Source organism: Phyllobates terribilis, unplaced genomic scaffold, assembly GCF_046119375.1.
Source record: "Phyllobates terribilis strain yellow unplaced genomic scaffold, ASM4611937v1 Scaffold_38__1_contigs__length_12584779, whole genome shotgun sequence".
Lineage (NCBI taxonomy): Eukaryota > Metazoa > Chordata > Amphibia > Anura > Dendrobatidae > Phyllobates > Phyllobates terribilis.
Window position 1 is genome coordinate 2,182,605 of NW_027362798.1, and position 15,585 is coordinate 2,198,189.

Sequence of the window (15,585 nt, forward strand, 5' to 3'; positions counted from 1 at the left end):
CAGATCTAAAACGCGTGGATTGCAGCAGCAGCAAGCCGAAAAGTGCAGGCATGTAAGGGATCTAGAGGTTGACAACATGTCTTCTTAACGGGAGTCCAGGAGCTCATCTCCACAAATGGACTTTTCAGGATCCTTGGGTGGCTCCGTAGTTTGAAACCAATTCTGGTTATCGCTTCTCGGCCTTTTGGCTAAGATCAAGTGTAGTATCTGTTCTTATCAGTTTAATATCTGATACGTCCCCTATCTGGGGACCATATATTAAATGGATTTTTAGAACAGGGAGATGGAAAAAGAGCTTGCTCTGTCCACTCCACGCATTGACCTGGTATTGCAGTATCTCCAGGACCGGTGCACCCCTTCTTTAATGCAGTTTCTAAAATCAGAAAGAATTGAATTCAATGTTTTTTGTTCATTTTGCTTGTTTGTCGGATTTTGGGATGGACTCTTTGGCTTTGCTTTTCTTCTCCTCATTGGATTTTTCATGTTCAAAGTTGCAGAAGCCAGATTACAAGCTCATTTTGGTTCAACTTCAGCAACTGTGCATTGCATTGCCATGTAATGTGATGCAATGCTATCTTTCTAGCTCTCCCTTTTTACTTCCTTTTGGATAAACAGACATATTAGGCAAGCATTTTGGAGCTTTCACCTAAATAACTACAGGTGGTGAGATAAGCTGCACAATATAATTGACCTTTCAGTATATTGTTGCACACACACCATCTATTTAGCAAATGCCCTTGTTGTCAACAGCAGCCTTTTAAACTCACCTGAGCTAACAGGTATGTGCGCTGGTTACTCTGCTGCGCTTAAAATTTCTTTTTTGGTTTGCTACAATGCCTTTTCTGAAACGTTGTCTCCTTCTGCTGGAACACTGACTTCTTTCATTTAATGCCTGCAGACTATAAAAGAGAACCCAACCCAAAAAGTTTGGTTGATTAGTCTGTGGCATTCTGTTAAACTGTTGCTTGTGGCGGTCTCTGTGAGCTTCTCAGCGACATTCAGCCAGCCAGGTATCCTGCCTGCAGTAGATGGAATGTGGCAATGGAACGCTGGCTGCGCGTGTCATAATAGGCTCTGAGCCTTTATATACCTGTGCACAGCAGCAGCCACCTTCAGTCTGCTGCTGGACAGCCAGCAGCAGCAGCAGCAGGAGAGGTATGTAATCAGGAGCCCTCCTGCTAAGGGTAGACAGCTGCTCGTTCCACCCCACCCCCCGCCTTAATTGGTTCTCCTCCCTTCCAACGGTGTTGAGGCGGGTGGGAACAGCAGGGGGTGAAGGTGCTGTGTTTAAAGAGGTGGAGTTATGCAGATCTAAAACGCGTGGATTGCAGCAGCAGCAAGCCGAAAAGTGCAGGCATGTAAGGGATCTAGAGGTTGACAACATGTCTTCTTAACGGGAGTCCAGGAGCTCATCTCCACAAATGGACTTTTCAGGATCCTTGGGTGGCTCCGTAGTTTGAAACCAATTCTGGTTATCGCTTCTCGGCCTTTTGGCTAAGATCAAGTGCAGTGATCTAGCGGCTGCTGCCTTGGTCTTGGCTGAGAGGTGCTCGGGGTACCCGGCTCCTTGGCCTGGGGGGATCGCTCTGTTTTTCAGCAGGGCTTCACCTCCCTGCTGCTATTAGGGAGTCGGATTAGTCCCCGGGCAACGGGAGGCGATCATCTACCTGGCACTTCGGTGTTGAAGGTTTCTATTGAGAAGAGGAGAACCTGTTTGTGAAGAAGATGTCTGCAGCATCACATGAAGGAGAGGAAGATCATGTGCCTGAATTCGCTAAGGTGCAGAATTCTATTCGTTTGGTTGTTCAGGAGAACTTTCGAGATCAAAAGGATTTTAGGTATGTGATGAGTCAAGTTCTTGTGGATCTTTTTGGTTTGAAGACAGAAGAAGTGTTGGCGATAATGGACTACCCCAGGAGGGGTGTTTATGATATAGTTTTTGTTGACAAAGTTTTTTTTGAAGGATATCTAAGGAAAATGACTGCAAGCCAGGATAAAAGAATGGAGGGGATAAGTGTAATGCCACACTTCCCCGTTAGAGATAAATGGATCATTGTTAAAATGTACTCTCCATTGGTGGACGAAGAGGATGTTCTTACATTTTTGGAGTTTTTTTGTTTGTCAGTAACACCAAAAGGGAAGATTTATAATGAATTTGGTTTTTGGACTTCGAAGTGGAAATTTTTGGTCCGTTTCAAAGAAGATGAGCAGGGGACTGTGTTGCTTCCCCCAGCTAGGTTTAAGTTGGGTAATATAAATGGTGATATTTTTTTCAGTGGTATACCCACTTTTTGTCGAGTTTGTCGTCAATACGGGCATGGAAAGGAAAATTGTTCGGGTGGTGTATGTGGTTTTTGCAAAAAAGGTGATCATGAGTCAAAGGATTGTAAAGATCGGAGGAAGTGCAACTTGTGTCAGGAAGATACGCATGTTTTTAAGAATTGCCCAAAGAGGAAAAGAAATAAAGAGAAGGAGGTAGTGGTTAAAAAGGTTTTGGTAGAGAGAAAGGAGGAAAGTGTAGAAAAGGTGTTGGTGGTAAAGGGAAAAGAAAGCAAACCTGTAGGAGTGCAGAGGGAGATGGAGAAAACAAGAGTAGATTGGGGGGATAGGGTAGAGAGTGAAATGGGAGGTGTAAGTCAGGGAACTGGCCGTGGTAAGGTTAAAAAGCAAGAAAAGAGAAAGGAACAGGAAGTGGAGGTGGCAATGGAAGAAAATATAGTTGTTTTTCAACAACCTATGTTTATAAAGAATGCAGAATATTTTAACCGGTTGTACCGTAAGTTGTATGATGAGAAACGTTTGGACTATCTTATAGAGAATGTTAGGAAAGAACTAATAAGAGATAAAAATGTTTTTTGTGTGAAATATAGAATACCAGATGGTGTATCGAAACAAGTTTTTTCAGCATCAAGGGTTGAAGATTTGTCCCTTAAGGTTCTGAGTTGGGTTGGGGTTCATGCTTTTGATAATGGTTACAAGTATTTTACTTGATGTTATTACTGTTGTTAATACAGTTATAATTTAATTTTTATTTTTTTGGTATCCATTCAGGTTCTGAAAAATTTCTTTCTTTGTAAGTATTGTTGTATTTTTGTAATTTTTTTTTCTGACATTAAAAGTACCAAAACCTGATGATGATTTAAGTTGGAGTCCACGTCTTGTCTCCCTTTGGGGAGAAGAGGACTGTGGAGTGGACTTTAATTTTAACCTGAATAGGTTTTAAAAAAAAAAAAAAAAAAATCTGTTCTTATCAGTTTAATATCTGATACGTCCCCTATCTGGGGACCATATATTAAATGGATTTTTAGAACAGGGAGATGGAAAAAGAGCTTGCTCTGTCCACTCCACGCATTGACCTGGTATTGCAGTATCTCCAGGACCGGTGCACCCCTTCTTTAATGCAGTTTCTAAAATCAGAAAGAATTGAATTCAATGTTTTTTGTTCATTTTGCTTGTTTGTCGGATTTTGGGATGGACTCTTTGGCTTTGCTTTTCTTCTCCTCATTGGATTTTTCATGTTCAAAGTTGCAGAAGCCAGATTACAAGCTCATTTTGGTTCAACTTCAGCAACTGTGCATTGCATTGCCATGTAATGTGATGCAATGCTATCTTTCTAGCTCTCCCTTTTTACTTCCTTTTGGATAAACAGACATATTAGGCAAGCATTTTGGAGCTTTCACCTAAATAACTACAGGTGGTGAGATAAGCTGCACAATATAATTGACCTTTCAGTATATTGTTGCACACACACCATCTATTTAGCAAATGCCCTTGTTATCAACAGCAGCCTTTTAAACTCACCTGAGCTAACAGGTATGTGCGCTGGTTACTCTGCTGCGCTTAAAATTTCTTTTTTGGTTTGCTACAATGCCTTTTCTGAAACGTTGTCTCCTTCTGCTGGAACACTGACTTCTTTCATTTAATGCCTGCAGACTATAAAAGAGAACCCAACCCAAAAAGTTTGGTTGATTAGTCTGTGGCATTCTGTTAAACTGTTGCTTATGGCGGTCTCTGTGAGCTTCTCAGCGACATTCAGCCAGCCAGGTATCCTGCCTGCAGTAGATGGAATGTGGCAATGGAACGCTGGCTGCGCGTGTCATAATAGGCTCTGAGCCTTTATATACCTATGCACAGCAGCAGCCACCTTCAGTCTGCTGCTGGACAGCCAGCAGCAGCAGCAGCAGGAGAGGTATGTAATCAGGAGCCCTCCTGCTAAGGGTAGACAGCTGCTCGTTCCACCCCACCCCCCGCCTTAATTGGTTCTCCTCCCTTCCAACGGTGTTGAGGCGGGTGGGAACAGCAGGGGGTGAAGGTGCTGTGTTTAAAGAGGTGGAGTTATGCAGATCTAAAACGCGTGGATTGCAGCAGCAGCAAGCCGAAAAGTGCAGGCATGTAAGGGATCTAGAGGTTGACAACATGTCTTCTTAACGGGAGTCCAGGAGCTCATCTCCACAAATGGACTTTTCAGGATCCTTGGGTGGCTCCGTAGTTTGAAACCAATTCTGGTTATCGCTTCTCGGCCTTTTGGCTAAGATCAAGTGTAGTATCTGTTCTTATCAGTTTAATATCTGATACGTCCCCTATCTGGGGACCATATATTAAATGGATTTTTAGAACAGGGAGATGGAAAAAGAGCTTGCTCTGTCCACTCCACGCATTGACCTGGTATTGCAGTATCTCCAGGACCGGTGCACCCCTTCTTTAATGCAGTTTCTAAAATCAGAAAGAATTGAATTCAATGTTTTTTGTTCATTTTGCTTGTTTGTCGGATTTTGGGATGGACTCTTTGGCTTTGCTTTTCTTCTCCTCATTGGATTTTTCATGTTCAAAGTTGCAGAAGCCAGATTACAAGCTCATTTTGGTTCAACTTCAGCAACTGTGCATTGCATTGCCATGTAATGTGATGCAATGCTATCTTTCTAGCTCTCCCTTTTTACTTCCTTTTGGATAAACAGACATATTAGGCAAGCATTTTGGAGCTTTCACCTAAATAACTACAGGTGGTGAGATAAGCTGCACAATATAATTGACCTTTCAGTATATTGTTGCACACACACCATCTATTTAGCAAATGCCCTTGTTATCAACAGCAGCCTTTTAAACTCACCTGAGCTAACAGGTATGTGCGCTGGTTACTCTGCTGCGCTTAAAATTTCTTTTTTGGTTTGCTACAATGCCTTTTCTGAAACGTTGTCTCCTTCTGCTGGAACACTGACTTCTTTCATTTAATGCCTGCAGACTATAAAAGAGAACCCAACCCAAAAAGTTTGGTTGATTAGTCTGTGGCATTCTGTTAAACTGTTGCTTATGGCGGTCTCTGTGAGCTTCTCAGCGACATTCAGCCAGCCAGGTATCCTGCCTGCAGTAGATGGAATGTGGCAATGGAACGCTGGCTGCGCGTGTCATAATAGGCTCTGAGCCTTTATATACCTGTGCACAGCAGCAGCCACCTTCAGTCTGCTGCTGGACAGCCAGCAGCAGCAGCAGGAGAGGTATGTAATCAGGAGCCCTCCTGCTAAGGGTAGACAGCTGCTCGTTCCACCCCACCCCCCGCCTTAATTGGTTCTCCTCCCTTCCAACGGTGTTGAGGCGGGTGGGAACAGCAGGGGGTGAAGGTGCTGTGTTTAAAGAGGTGGAGTTATGCAGATCTAAAACGCGTGGATTGCAGCAGCAGCAAGCCGAAAAGTGCAGGCATGTAAGGGATCTAGAGGTTGACAACATGTCTTCTTAACGGGAGTCCAGGAGCTCATCTCCACAAATGGACTTTTCAGGATCCTTGGGTGGCTCCGTAGTTTGAAACCAATTCTGGTTATCGCTTCTCGGCCTTTTGGCTAAGATCAAGTGTAGTATCTGTTCTTATCAGTTTAATATCTGATACGTCCCCTATCTGGGGACCATATATTAAATGGATTTTTAGAACAGGGAGATGGAAAAAGAGCTTGCTCTGTCCACTCCACGCATTGACCTGGTATTGCAGTATCTCCAGGACCGGTGCACCCCTTCTTTAATGCAGTTTCTAAAATCAGAAAGAATTGAATTCAATGTTTTTTGTTCATTTTGCTTGTTTGTCGGATTTTGGGATGGACTCTTTGGCTTTGCTTTTCTTCTCCTCATTGGATTTTTCATGTTCAAAGTTGCAGAAGCCAGATTACAAGCTCATTTTGGTTCAACTTCAGCAACTGTGCATTGCATTGCCATGTAATGTGATGCAATGCTATCTTTCTAGCTCTCCCTTTTTACTTCCTTTTGGATAAACAGACATATTAGGCAAGCATTTTGGAGCTTTCACCTAAATAACTACAGGTGGTGAGATAAGCTGCACAATATAATTGACCTTTCAGTATATTGTTGCACACACACCATCTATTTAGCAAATGCCCTTGTTATCAACAGCAGCCTTTTAAACTCACCTGAGCTAACAGGTATGTGCGCTGGTTACTCTGCTGCGCTTAAAATTTCTTTTTTGGTTTGCTACAATGCCTTTTCTGAAACGTTGTCTCCTTCTGCTGGAACACTGACTTCTTTCATTTAATGCCTGCAGACTATAAAAGAGAACCCAACCCAAAAAGTTTGGTTGATTAGTCTGTGGCATTCTGTTAAACTGTTGCTTATGGCGGTCTCTGTGAGCTTCTCAGCGACATTCAGCCAGCCAGGTATCCTGCCTGCAGTAGATGGAATGTGGCAATGGAACGCTGGCTGCGCATGTCATAATAGGCTCTGAGCCTTTATATACCTGTGCACAGCAGCAGCCACCTTCAGTCTGCTGCTGGACAGCCAGCAGCAGCAGCAGCAGGAGAGGTATGTAATCAGGAGCCCTCCTGCTAAGGGTAGACAGCTGCTCGTTCCACCCCACCCCCCGCCTTAATTGGTTCTCCTCCCTTCCAACGGTGTTGAGGCGGGTGGGAACAGCAGGGGGTGAAGGTGCTGTGTTTAAAGAGGTGGAGTTATGCAGATCTAAAACGCGTGGATTGCAGCAGCAGCAAGCCGAAAAGTGCAGGCATGTAAGGGATCTAGAGGTTGACAACATGTCTTCTTAACGGGAGTCCAGGAGCTCATCTCCACAAATGGACTTTTCAGGATCCTTGGGTGGCTCCGTAGTTTGAAACCAATTCTGGTTATCGCTTCTCGGCCTTTTGGCTAAGATCAAGTGTAGTATCTGTTCTTATCAGTTTAATATCTGATACGTCCCCTATCTGGGGACCATATATTAAATGGATTTTTAGAACAGGAAGATGGAAAAAGAGCTTGCTCTGTCCACTCCACGCATTGACCTGGTATTGCAGTATCTCCAGGACCGGTGCACCCCTTCTTTAATGCAGTTTCTAAAATCAGAAAGAATTGAATTCAATGTTTTTTGTTCATTTTGCTTGTTTGTCGGATTTTGGGATGGACTCTTTGGCTTTGATTTTCTTCTCCTCATTGGATTTTTCATGTTCAAAGTTGCAGAAGCCAGATTACAAGCTCATTTTGGTTCAACTTCAGCAACTGTGCATTGCATTGCCATGTAATGTGATGCAATGCTATCTTTCTAGCTCTCCCTTTTTACTTCCTTTTGGATAAACAGACATATTAGGCAAGCATTTTGGAGCTTTCACCTAAATAACTACAGGTGGTGAGATAAGCTGCACAATATAATTGACCTTTCAGTATATTGTTGCACACACACCATCTATTTAGCAAATGCCCTTGTTATCAACAGCAGCCTTTTAAACTCACCTGAGCTAACAGGTATGTGCGCTGGTTACTCTGCTGCGCTTAAAATTTCTTTTTTGGTTTGCTACAATGCCTTTTCTGAAACGTTGTCTCCTTCTGCTGGAACACTGACTTCTTTCATTTAATGCCTGCAGACTATAAAAGAGAACCCAACCCAAAAAGTTTGGTTGATTAGTCTGTGGCATTCTGTTAAACTGTTGCTTATGGCGGTCTCTGTGAGCTTCTCAGCGACATTCAGCCAGCCAGGTATCCTGCCTGCAGTAGATGGAATGTGGCAATGGAACGCTGGCTGCGCGTGTCATAATAGGCTCTGAGCCTTTATATACCTGTGCACAGCAGCAGCCACCTTCAGTCTGCTGCTGGACAGCCAGCAGCAGCAGCAGGAGAGGTATGTAATCAGGAGCCCTCCTGCTAAGGGTAGACAGCTGCTCGTTCCACCCCACCCCCCGCCTTAATTGGTTCTCCTCCCTTCCAACGGTGTTGAGGCGGGTGGGAACAGCAGGGGGTGAAGGTGCTGTGTTTAAAGAGGTGGAGTTATGCAGATCTAAAACGCGTGGATTGCAGCAGCAGCAAGCCGAAAAGTGCAGGCATGTAAGGGATCTAGAGGTTGACAACATGTCTTCTTAACGGGAGTCCAGGAGCTCATCTCCACAAATGGACTTTTCAGGATCCTTGGGTGGCTCCGTAGTTTGAAACCAATTCTGGTTATCGCTTCTCGGCCTTTTGGCTAAGATCAAGTGTAGTATCTGTTCTTATCAGTTTAATATCTGATACGTCCCCTATCTGGGGACCATATATTAAATGGATTTTTAGAACAGGGAGATGGAAAAAGAGCTTGCTCTGTCCACTCCACGCATTGACCTGGTATTGCAGTATCTCCAGGACCGGTGCACCCCTTCTTTAATGCAGTTTCTAAAATCAGAAAGAATTGAATTCAATGTTTTTTGTTCATTTTGCTTGTTTGTCGGATTTTGGGATGGACTCTTTGGCTTTGCTTTTCTTCTCCTCATTGGATTTTTCATGTTCAAAGTTGCAGAAGCCAGATTACAAGCTCATTTTGGTTCAACTTCAGCAACTGTGCATTGCATTGCCATGTAATGTGATGCAATGCTATCTTTCTAGCTCTCCCTTTTTACTTCCTTTTGGATAAACAGACATATTAGGCAAGCATTTTGGAGCTTTCACCTAAATAACTACAGGTGGTGAGATAAGCTGCACAATATAATTGACCTTTCAGTATATTGTTGCACACACACCATCTATTTAGCAAATGCCCTTGTTATCAACAGCAGCCTTTTAAACTCACCTGAGCTAACAGGTATGTGCGCTGGTTACTCTGCTGCGCTTAAAATTTCTTTTTTGGTTTGCTACAATGCCTTTTCTGAAACGTTGTCTCCTTCTGCTGGGACACTGACTTCTTTCATTTAATGCCTGCAGACTATAAAAGAGAACCCAACCCAAAAAGTTTGGTTGATTAGTCTGTGGCATTCTGTTAAACTGTTGCTTATGGCGGTCTCTGTGAGCTTCTCAGCGACATTCAGCCAGCCAGGTATCCTGCCTGCAGTAGATGGAATGTGGCAATGGAACGCTGGCTGCGCGTGTCATAATAGGCTCTGAGCCTTTATATACCTGTGCACAGCAGCAGCCACCTTCAGTCTGCTGCTGGACAGCCAGCAGCAGCAGCAGCAGGAGAGGTATGTAATCAGGAGCCCTCCTGCTAAGGGTAGACAGCTGCTCGTTCCACCCCACCCCCCGCCTTAATTGGTTCTCCTCCCTTCCAACGGTGTTGAGGCGGGTGGGAACAGCAGGGGGTGAAGGTGCTGTGTTTAAAGAGGTGGAGTTATGCAGATCTAAAACGCGTGGATTGCAGCAGCAGCAAGCCGAAAAGTGCAGGCAAGTAAGGGATCTAGAGGTTGACAACATGTCTTCTTAACGGGAGTCCAGGAGCTCATCTCCACAAATGGACTTTTCAGGATCCTTGGGTGGCTCCGTAGTTTGAAACCAATTCTGGTTATCGCTTCTCGGCCTTTTGGCTAAGATCAAGTGTAGTATCTGTTCTTATCAGTTTAATATCTGATACGTCCCATATCTGGGGACCATATATTAAATGGATTTTTAGAACAGGGAGATGGAAAAAGAGCTTGCTCTGTCCACTCCACGCATTGACCTGGTATTGCAGTATCTCCAGGACCGGTGCACCCCTTCTTTAATGCAGTTTCTAAAATCAGAAAGAATTGAATTCAATGTTTTTTGTTCATTTTGCTTGTTTGTCGGATTTTGGGATGGACTCTTTGGCTTTGCTTTTCTTCTCCTCATTGGATTTTTCATGTTCAAAGTTTCAGAAGCCAGATTACAAGCTCATTTTGGTTCAACTTCAGCAACTGTGCATTGCATTGCCATGTAATGTGATGCAATGCTATCTTTCTAGCTCTCCCTTTTTACTTCCTTTTGGATAAACAGACATATTAGGCAAGCATTTTGGAGCTTTCACCTAAATAACTACAGGTGGTGAGATAAGCTGCACAATATAATTGACCTTTCAGTATATTGTTGCACACACACCATCTATTTAGCAAATGCCCTTGTTATCAACAGCAGCCTTTTAAACTCACCTGAGCTAACAGGTATGTGCGCTGGTTACTCTGCTGCGCTTAAAATTTCTTTTTTGGTTTGCTACAATGCCTTTTCTGAAACGTTGTCTCCTTCTGCTGGAACACTGACTTCTTTCATTTAATGCCTGCAGACTATAAAAGAGAACCCAACCCAAAAAGTTTGGTTGATTAGTCTGTGGCATTCTGTTAAACTGTTGCTTATGGCGGTCTCTGTGAGCTTCTCAGCGACATTCAGCCAGCCAGGTATCCTGCCTGCAGTAGATGGAATGTGGCAATGGAACGCTGGCTGCGCATGTCATAATAGGCTCTGAGCCTTTATATACCTGTGCACAGCAGCAGCCACCTTCAGTCTGCTGCTGGACAGCCAGCAGCAGCAGCAGGAGAGGTATGTAATCAGGAGCCCTCCTGCTAAGGGTAGACAGCTGCTCGTTCCACCCCACCCCCCGCCTTAATTGGTTCTCCTCCCTTCCAACGGTGTTGAGGCGGGTGGGAACAGCAGGGGGTGAAGGTGCTGTGTTTAAAGAGGTGGAGTTATGCAGATCTAAAACGCGTGGATTGCAGCAGCAGCAAGCCGAAAAGTGCAGGCATGTAAGGGATCTAGAGGTTGACAACATGTCTTCTTAACGGGAGTCCAGGAGCTCATCTCCACAAATGGACTTTTCAGGATCCTTGGGTGGCTCCGTAGTTTGAAACCAATTCTGGTTATCGCTTCTCGGCCTTTTGGCTAAGATCAAGTGTAGTATCTGTTCTTATCAGTTTAATATCTGATACGTCCCCTATCTGGGGACCATATATTAAATGGATTTTTAGAACAGGGAGATGGAAAAAGAGCTTGCTCTGTCCACTCCACGCATTGACCTGGTATTGCAGTATCTCCAGGACCGGTGCACCCCTTCTTTAATGCAGTTTCTAAAATCAGAAAGAATTGAATTCAATGTTTTTTGTTCATTTTGCTTGTTTGTCGGATTTTGGGATGGACTCTTTGGCTTTGCTTTTCTTCTCCTCATTGGATTTTTCATGTTCAAAGTTGCAGAAGCCAGATTACAAGCTCATTTTGGTTCAACTTCAGCAACTGTGCATTGCATTGCCATGTAATGTGATGCAATGCTATCTTTCTAGCTCTCCCTTTTTACTTCCTTTTGGATAAACAGACATATTAGGCAAGCATTTTGGAGCTTACACCTAAATAACTACAGGTGGTGAGATAAGCTGCACAATATAATTGACCTTTCAGTATATTGTTGCACACACACCATCTATTTAGCAAATGCCCTTGTTATCAACAGCAGCCTTTTAAACTCACCTGAGCTAACAGGTATGTGCGCTGGTTACTCTGCTGCGCTTAAAATTTCTTTTTTGGTTTGCTACAATGCCTTTTCTGAAACGTTGTCTCCTTCTGCTGGAACACTGACTTCTTTCATTTAATGCCTGCAGACTATAAAAGAGAACCCAACCCAAAAAGTTTGGTTGATTAGTCTGTGGCATTCTGTTAAACTGTTGCTTATGGCGGTCTCTGTGAGCTTCTCAGCGACATTCAGCCAGCCAGGTATCCTGCCTGCAGTAGATGGAATGTGGCAATGGAACGCTGGCTGCGCGTGTCATAATAGGCTCTGAGCCTTTATATACCTGTGCACAGCAGCAGCCACCTTCAGTCTGCTGCTGGACAGCCAGCAGCAGCAGCAGCAGGAGAGGTATGTAATCAGGAGCCCTCCTGCTAAGGGTAGACAGCTGCTCGTTCCACCTCACCCCCCGCCTTAATTGGTTCTCCTCCCTTCCAACGGTGTTGAGGCGGGTGGGAACAGCAGGGGGTGAAGGTGCTGTGTTTAAAGAGGTGGAGTTATGCAGATCTAAAACGCGTGGATTGCAGCAGCAGCAAGCCGAAAAGTGCAGGCATGTAAGGGATCTAGAGGTTGACAACATGTCTTCTTAACGGGAGTCCAGGAGCTCATCTCCACAAATGGACTTTTCAGGATCCTTGGGTGGCTCCGTAGTTTGAAACCAATTCTGGTTATCGCTTCTCGGCCTTTTGGCTAAGATCAAGTGTAGTATCTGTTCTTATCAGTTTAATATCTGATACGTCCCCTATCTGGGGACCATATATTAAATGGATTTTTATAACAGGGAGATGGAAAAAGAGCTTGCTCTGTCCACTCCACGCATTGACCTGGTATTGCAGTATCTCCAGGACCGGTGCACCCCTTCTTTAATGCAGTTTCTAAAATCAGAAAGAATTGAATTCAATGTTTTTTGTTCATTTTGCTTGTTTGTCGGATTTTGGGATGGACTCTTTGGCTTTGCTTTTCTTCTCCTCATTGGATTTTTCATGTTCAAAGTTGCAGAAGCCAGATTACAAGCTCATTTTGGTTCAACTTCAGCAACTGTGCATTGCATTGCCATGTAATGTGATGCAATGCTATCTTTCTAGCTCTCCCTTTTTACTTCCTTTTGGATAAACAGACATATTAGGCAAGCATTTTGGAGCTTTCACCTAAATAACTACAGGTGGTGAGATAAGCTGCACAATATAATTGACCTTTCAGTATATTGTTGCACACACACCATCTATTTAGCAAATGCCCTTGTTATCAACAGCAGCCTTTTAAACTCACCTGAGCTAACAGGTATGTGCGCTGGTTAATCTGCTGCGCTTAAAATTTCTTTTTTGGTTTGCTACAATGCCTTTTCTGAAACGTTGTCTCCTTCTGCTGGAACACTGACTTCTTTCATTTAATGCCTGCAGACTATAAAAGAGAACCCAACCCAAAAAGTTTGGTTGATTAGTCTGTGGCATTCTGTTAAACTGTTGCTTATGGCGGTCTCTGTGAGCTTCTCAGCGACATTCAGCCAGCCAGGTATCCTGCCTGCAGTAGATGGAATGTGGCAATGGAACGCTGGCTGCGCGTGTCATAATAGGCTCCGAGCCTTTATATACCTGTGCACAGCAGCAGCCACCTTCAGTCTGCTGCTGGACAGCCAGCAGCAGCAGCAGCAGGAGAGGTATGTAATCAGGAGCCCTCCTGCTAAGGGTAGACAGCTGCTCGTTCCACCCCACCCCCCGCCTTAATTGGTTCTCCTCCCTTCCAACGGTGTTGAGGCGGGTGGGAACAGCAGGGGGTGAAGGTGCTGTGTTTAAAGAGGTGGAGTTATGCAGATCTAAAACGCGTGGATTGCAGCAGCAGCAAGCCGAAAAGTGCAGGCATGTAAGGGATCTAGAGGTTGACAACATGTCTTCTTAACGGGAGTCCAGGAGCTCATCTCCACAAATGGACTTTTCAGGATCCTTGGGTGGCTCCGTAGTTTGAAACCAATTCTGGTTATCGCTTCTCGGCCTTTTGGCTAAGATCAAGTGTAGTATCTGTTCTTATCAGTTTAATATCTGATACGTCCCCTATCTGGGGACCATATATTAAATGGATTTTTAGAACAGGGAGATGGAAAAAGAGCTTGCTCTGTCCACTCCACGCATTGACCTGGTATTGCAGTATCTCCAGGACCGGTGCACCCCTTCTTTAATGCAGTTTCTAAAATCAGAAAGAATTGAATTCAATGTTTTTTGTTCATTTTGCTTGTTTGTCGGATTTTGGGATGGACTCTTTGGCTTTGCTTTTCTTCTCCTCATTGGATTTTTCATGTTCAAAGTTGCAGAAGCCAGATTACAAGCTCATTTTGGTTCAACTTCAGCAACTGTGCATTGCATTGCCATGTAATGTGATGCAATGCTATCTTTCTAGCTCTCCCTTTTTACTTCCTTTTGGATAAACAGACATATTAGGCAAGCATTTTGGAGCTTTCACCTAAATAACTACAGGTGGTGAGATAAGCTGCACAATATAATTGACCTTTCAGTATATTGTTGCACACACACCATCTATTTAGCAAATGCCCTTGTTATCAACAGCAGCCTTTTAAACTCACCTGAGCTAACAGGTATGTGCGCTGGTTACTCTGCTGCGCTTAAAATTTCTTTTTTGGTTTGCTACAATGCCTTTTCTGAAACGTTGTCTCCTTCTGCTGGAACACTGACTTCTTTCATTTAATGCCTGCAGACTATAAAAGAGAACCCAACCCAAAAAGTTTGGTTGATTAGTCTGTGGCATTCTGTTAAACTGTTGCTTATGGCGGTCTCTGTGAGCTTCTCAGCGACATTCAGCCAGCCAGGTATCCTGCCTGCAGTAGATGGAATGTGGCAATGGAACGCTGGCTGCGCGTGTCATAATAGGCTCTGAGCCTTTATATACCTGTGCACAGCAGCAGCCACCTTCAGTCTGCTGCTGGACAGCCAGCAGCAGCAGCAGCAGCAGGAGAGGTATGTAATCAGGAGCCCTCCTGCTAAGGGTAGACAGCTGCTCGTTCCACCCCACCCCCCGCCTTAATTGGTTCTCCTCCCTTCCAACGGTGTTGAGGCGGGTGGGAACAGCAGGGGGTGAAGGTGCTGTGTTTAAAGAGGTGGAGTTATGCAGATCTAAAACGCGTGGATTGCAGCAGCAGCAAGCCGAAAAGTGCAGGCATGTAAGGGATCTAGAGGTTGACAACATGTCTTCTTAACGGGAGTCCAGGAGCTCATCTCCACAAATGGACTTTTCAGGATCCTTGGGTGGCTCCGTAGTTTGAAACAAATTCTGGTTATCGCTTCTCGGCCTTTTGGCTAAGATCAAGTGTAGTATCTGTTCTTATCAGTTTAATATCTGATACGTCCCCTATCTGGGGACCATATATTAAATGGATTTTTAGAACAGGGAGATGGAAAAAGAGCTTGCTCTGTCCACTCCACGCATTGACCTGGTATTGCAGTATCTCCAGGACCGGTGCACCCCTTCTTTAATGCAGTTTCTAAAATCAGAAAGAATTGAATTCAATGTTTTTTGTTCATTTTGCTTGTTTGTCGGATTTTGGGATGGACTCTTTGGCTTTGCTTTTCTTCTCCTCATTGGATTTTTCATGTTCAAAGTTGCAGAAGCCAGATTACAAGCTCATTTTGGTTCAACTTCAGCAACTGTGCATTGCATTGCCATGTAATGTGATGCAATGCTATCTTTCTAGCTCTCCCTTTTTACTTCCTTTTGGATAAACAGACATATTAGGCAAGCATTTTGGAGCTTTCACCTAAATAACTACAGGTGGTGAGATAAGCTGCACAATATAATTGACCTTTCAGTATATTGTTGCACACACACCATCTATTTAGCAAATGCCCTTGTTATCAACAGCAGCCTTTTAAACTCACCTGAGCTAACAGGTATGTGCGCTGGTTACTCTGCTG

General features: G+C 44.1%; 10 non-coding genes and 1 pseudogene across 10 annotated transcripts; all 11 read left to right on the plus strand.

The window, feature by feature from the left end:
- The first annotated feature begins 168 nt into the window (after positions 1–168).
- On the plus strand, positions 169–359 carry LOC141183911 (U2 spliceosomal RNA). The gene has a single exon (XR_012258719.1). It is a non-coding gene; the product is annotated as a U2 spliceosomal RNA (small nuclear RNA).
- Positions 360–3,212: 2,853 nt separating this feature from the next.
- LOC141183303 (U2 spliceosomal RNA) lies at positions 3,213–3,393 on the plus strand (annotated as a pseudogene).
- Positions 3,394–4,508: 1,115 nt separating this feature from the next.
- Positions 4,509–4,699, plus strand: LOC141183912 (U2 spliceosomal RNA). The gene has a single exon (XR_012258720.1). It is a non-coding gene; the product is annotated as a U2 spliceosomal RNA (small nuclear RNA).
- Positions 4,700–5,811: 1,112 nt separating this feature from the next.
- LOC141183913 (U2 spliceosomal RNA) lies at positions 5,812–6,002 on the plus strand. Its single transcript, XR_012258721.1, has one exon. It is a non-coding gene; the product is annotated as a U2 spliceosomal RNA (small nuclear RNA).
- Positions 6,003–7,117: 1,115 nt separating this feature from the next.
- Positions 7,118–7,308, plus strand: LOC141183215 (U2 spliceosomal RNA). The gene has a single exon (XR_012258214.1). It is a non-coding gene; the product is annotated as a U2 spliceosomal RNA (small nuclear RNA).
- A 1,112-nt stretch (positions 7,309–8,420) lies between these two features.
- Positions 8,421–8,611, plus strand: LOC141183915 (U2 spliceosomal RNA). The gene has a single exon (XR_012258722.1). It is a non-coding gene; the product is annotated as a U2 spliceosomal RNA (small nuclear RNA).
- A 1,115-nt stretch (positions 8,612–9,726) lies between these two features.
- On the plus strand, positions 9,727–9,917 carry LOC141183238 (U2 spliceosomal RNA). Its single transcript, XR_012258235.1, has one exon. It is a non-coding gene; the product is annotated as a U2 spliceosomal RNA (small nuclear RNA).
- A 1,112-nt stretch (positions 9,918–11,029) lies between these two features.
- On the plus strand, positions 11,030–11,220 carry LOC141183916 (U2 spliceosomal RNA). The gene has a single exon (XR_012258723.1). It is a non-coding gene; the product is annotated as a U2 spliceosomal RNA (small nuclear RNA).
- A 1,115-nt stretch (positions 11,221–12,335) lies between these two features.
- On the plus strand, positions 12,336–12,526 carry LOC141183149 (U2 spliceosomal RNA). The gene has a single exon (XR_012258154.1). It is a non-coding gene; the product is annotated as a U2 spliceosomal RNA (small nuclear RNA).
- Positions 12,527–13,641: 1,115 nt separating this feature from the next.
- Positions 13,642–13,832, plus strand: LOC141183917 (U2 spliceosomal RNA). Its single transcript, XR_012258724.1, has one exon. It is a non-coding gene; the product is annotated as a U2 spliceosomal RNA (small nuclear RNA).
- A 1,118-nt stretch (positions 13,833–14,950) lies between these two features.
- LOC141183919 (U2 spliceosomal RNA) lies at positions 14,951–15,141 on the plus strand. The gene has a single exon (XR_012258726.1). It is a non-coding gene; the product is annotated as a U2 spliceosomal RNA (small nuclear RNA).
- Positions 15,142–15,585: the final 444 nt, after the last annotated feature.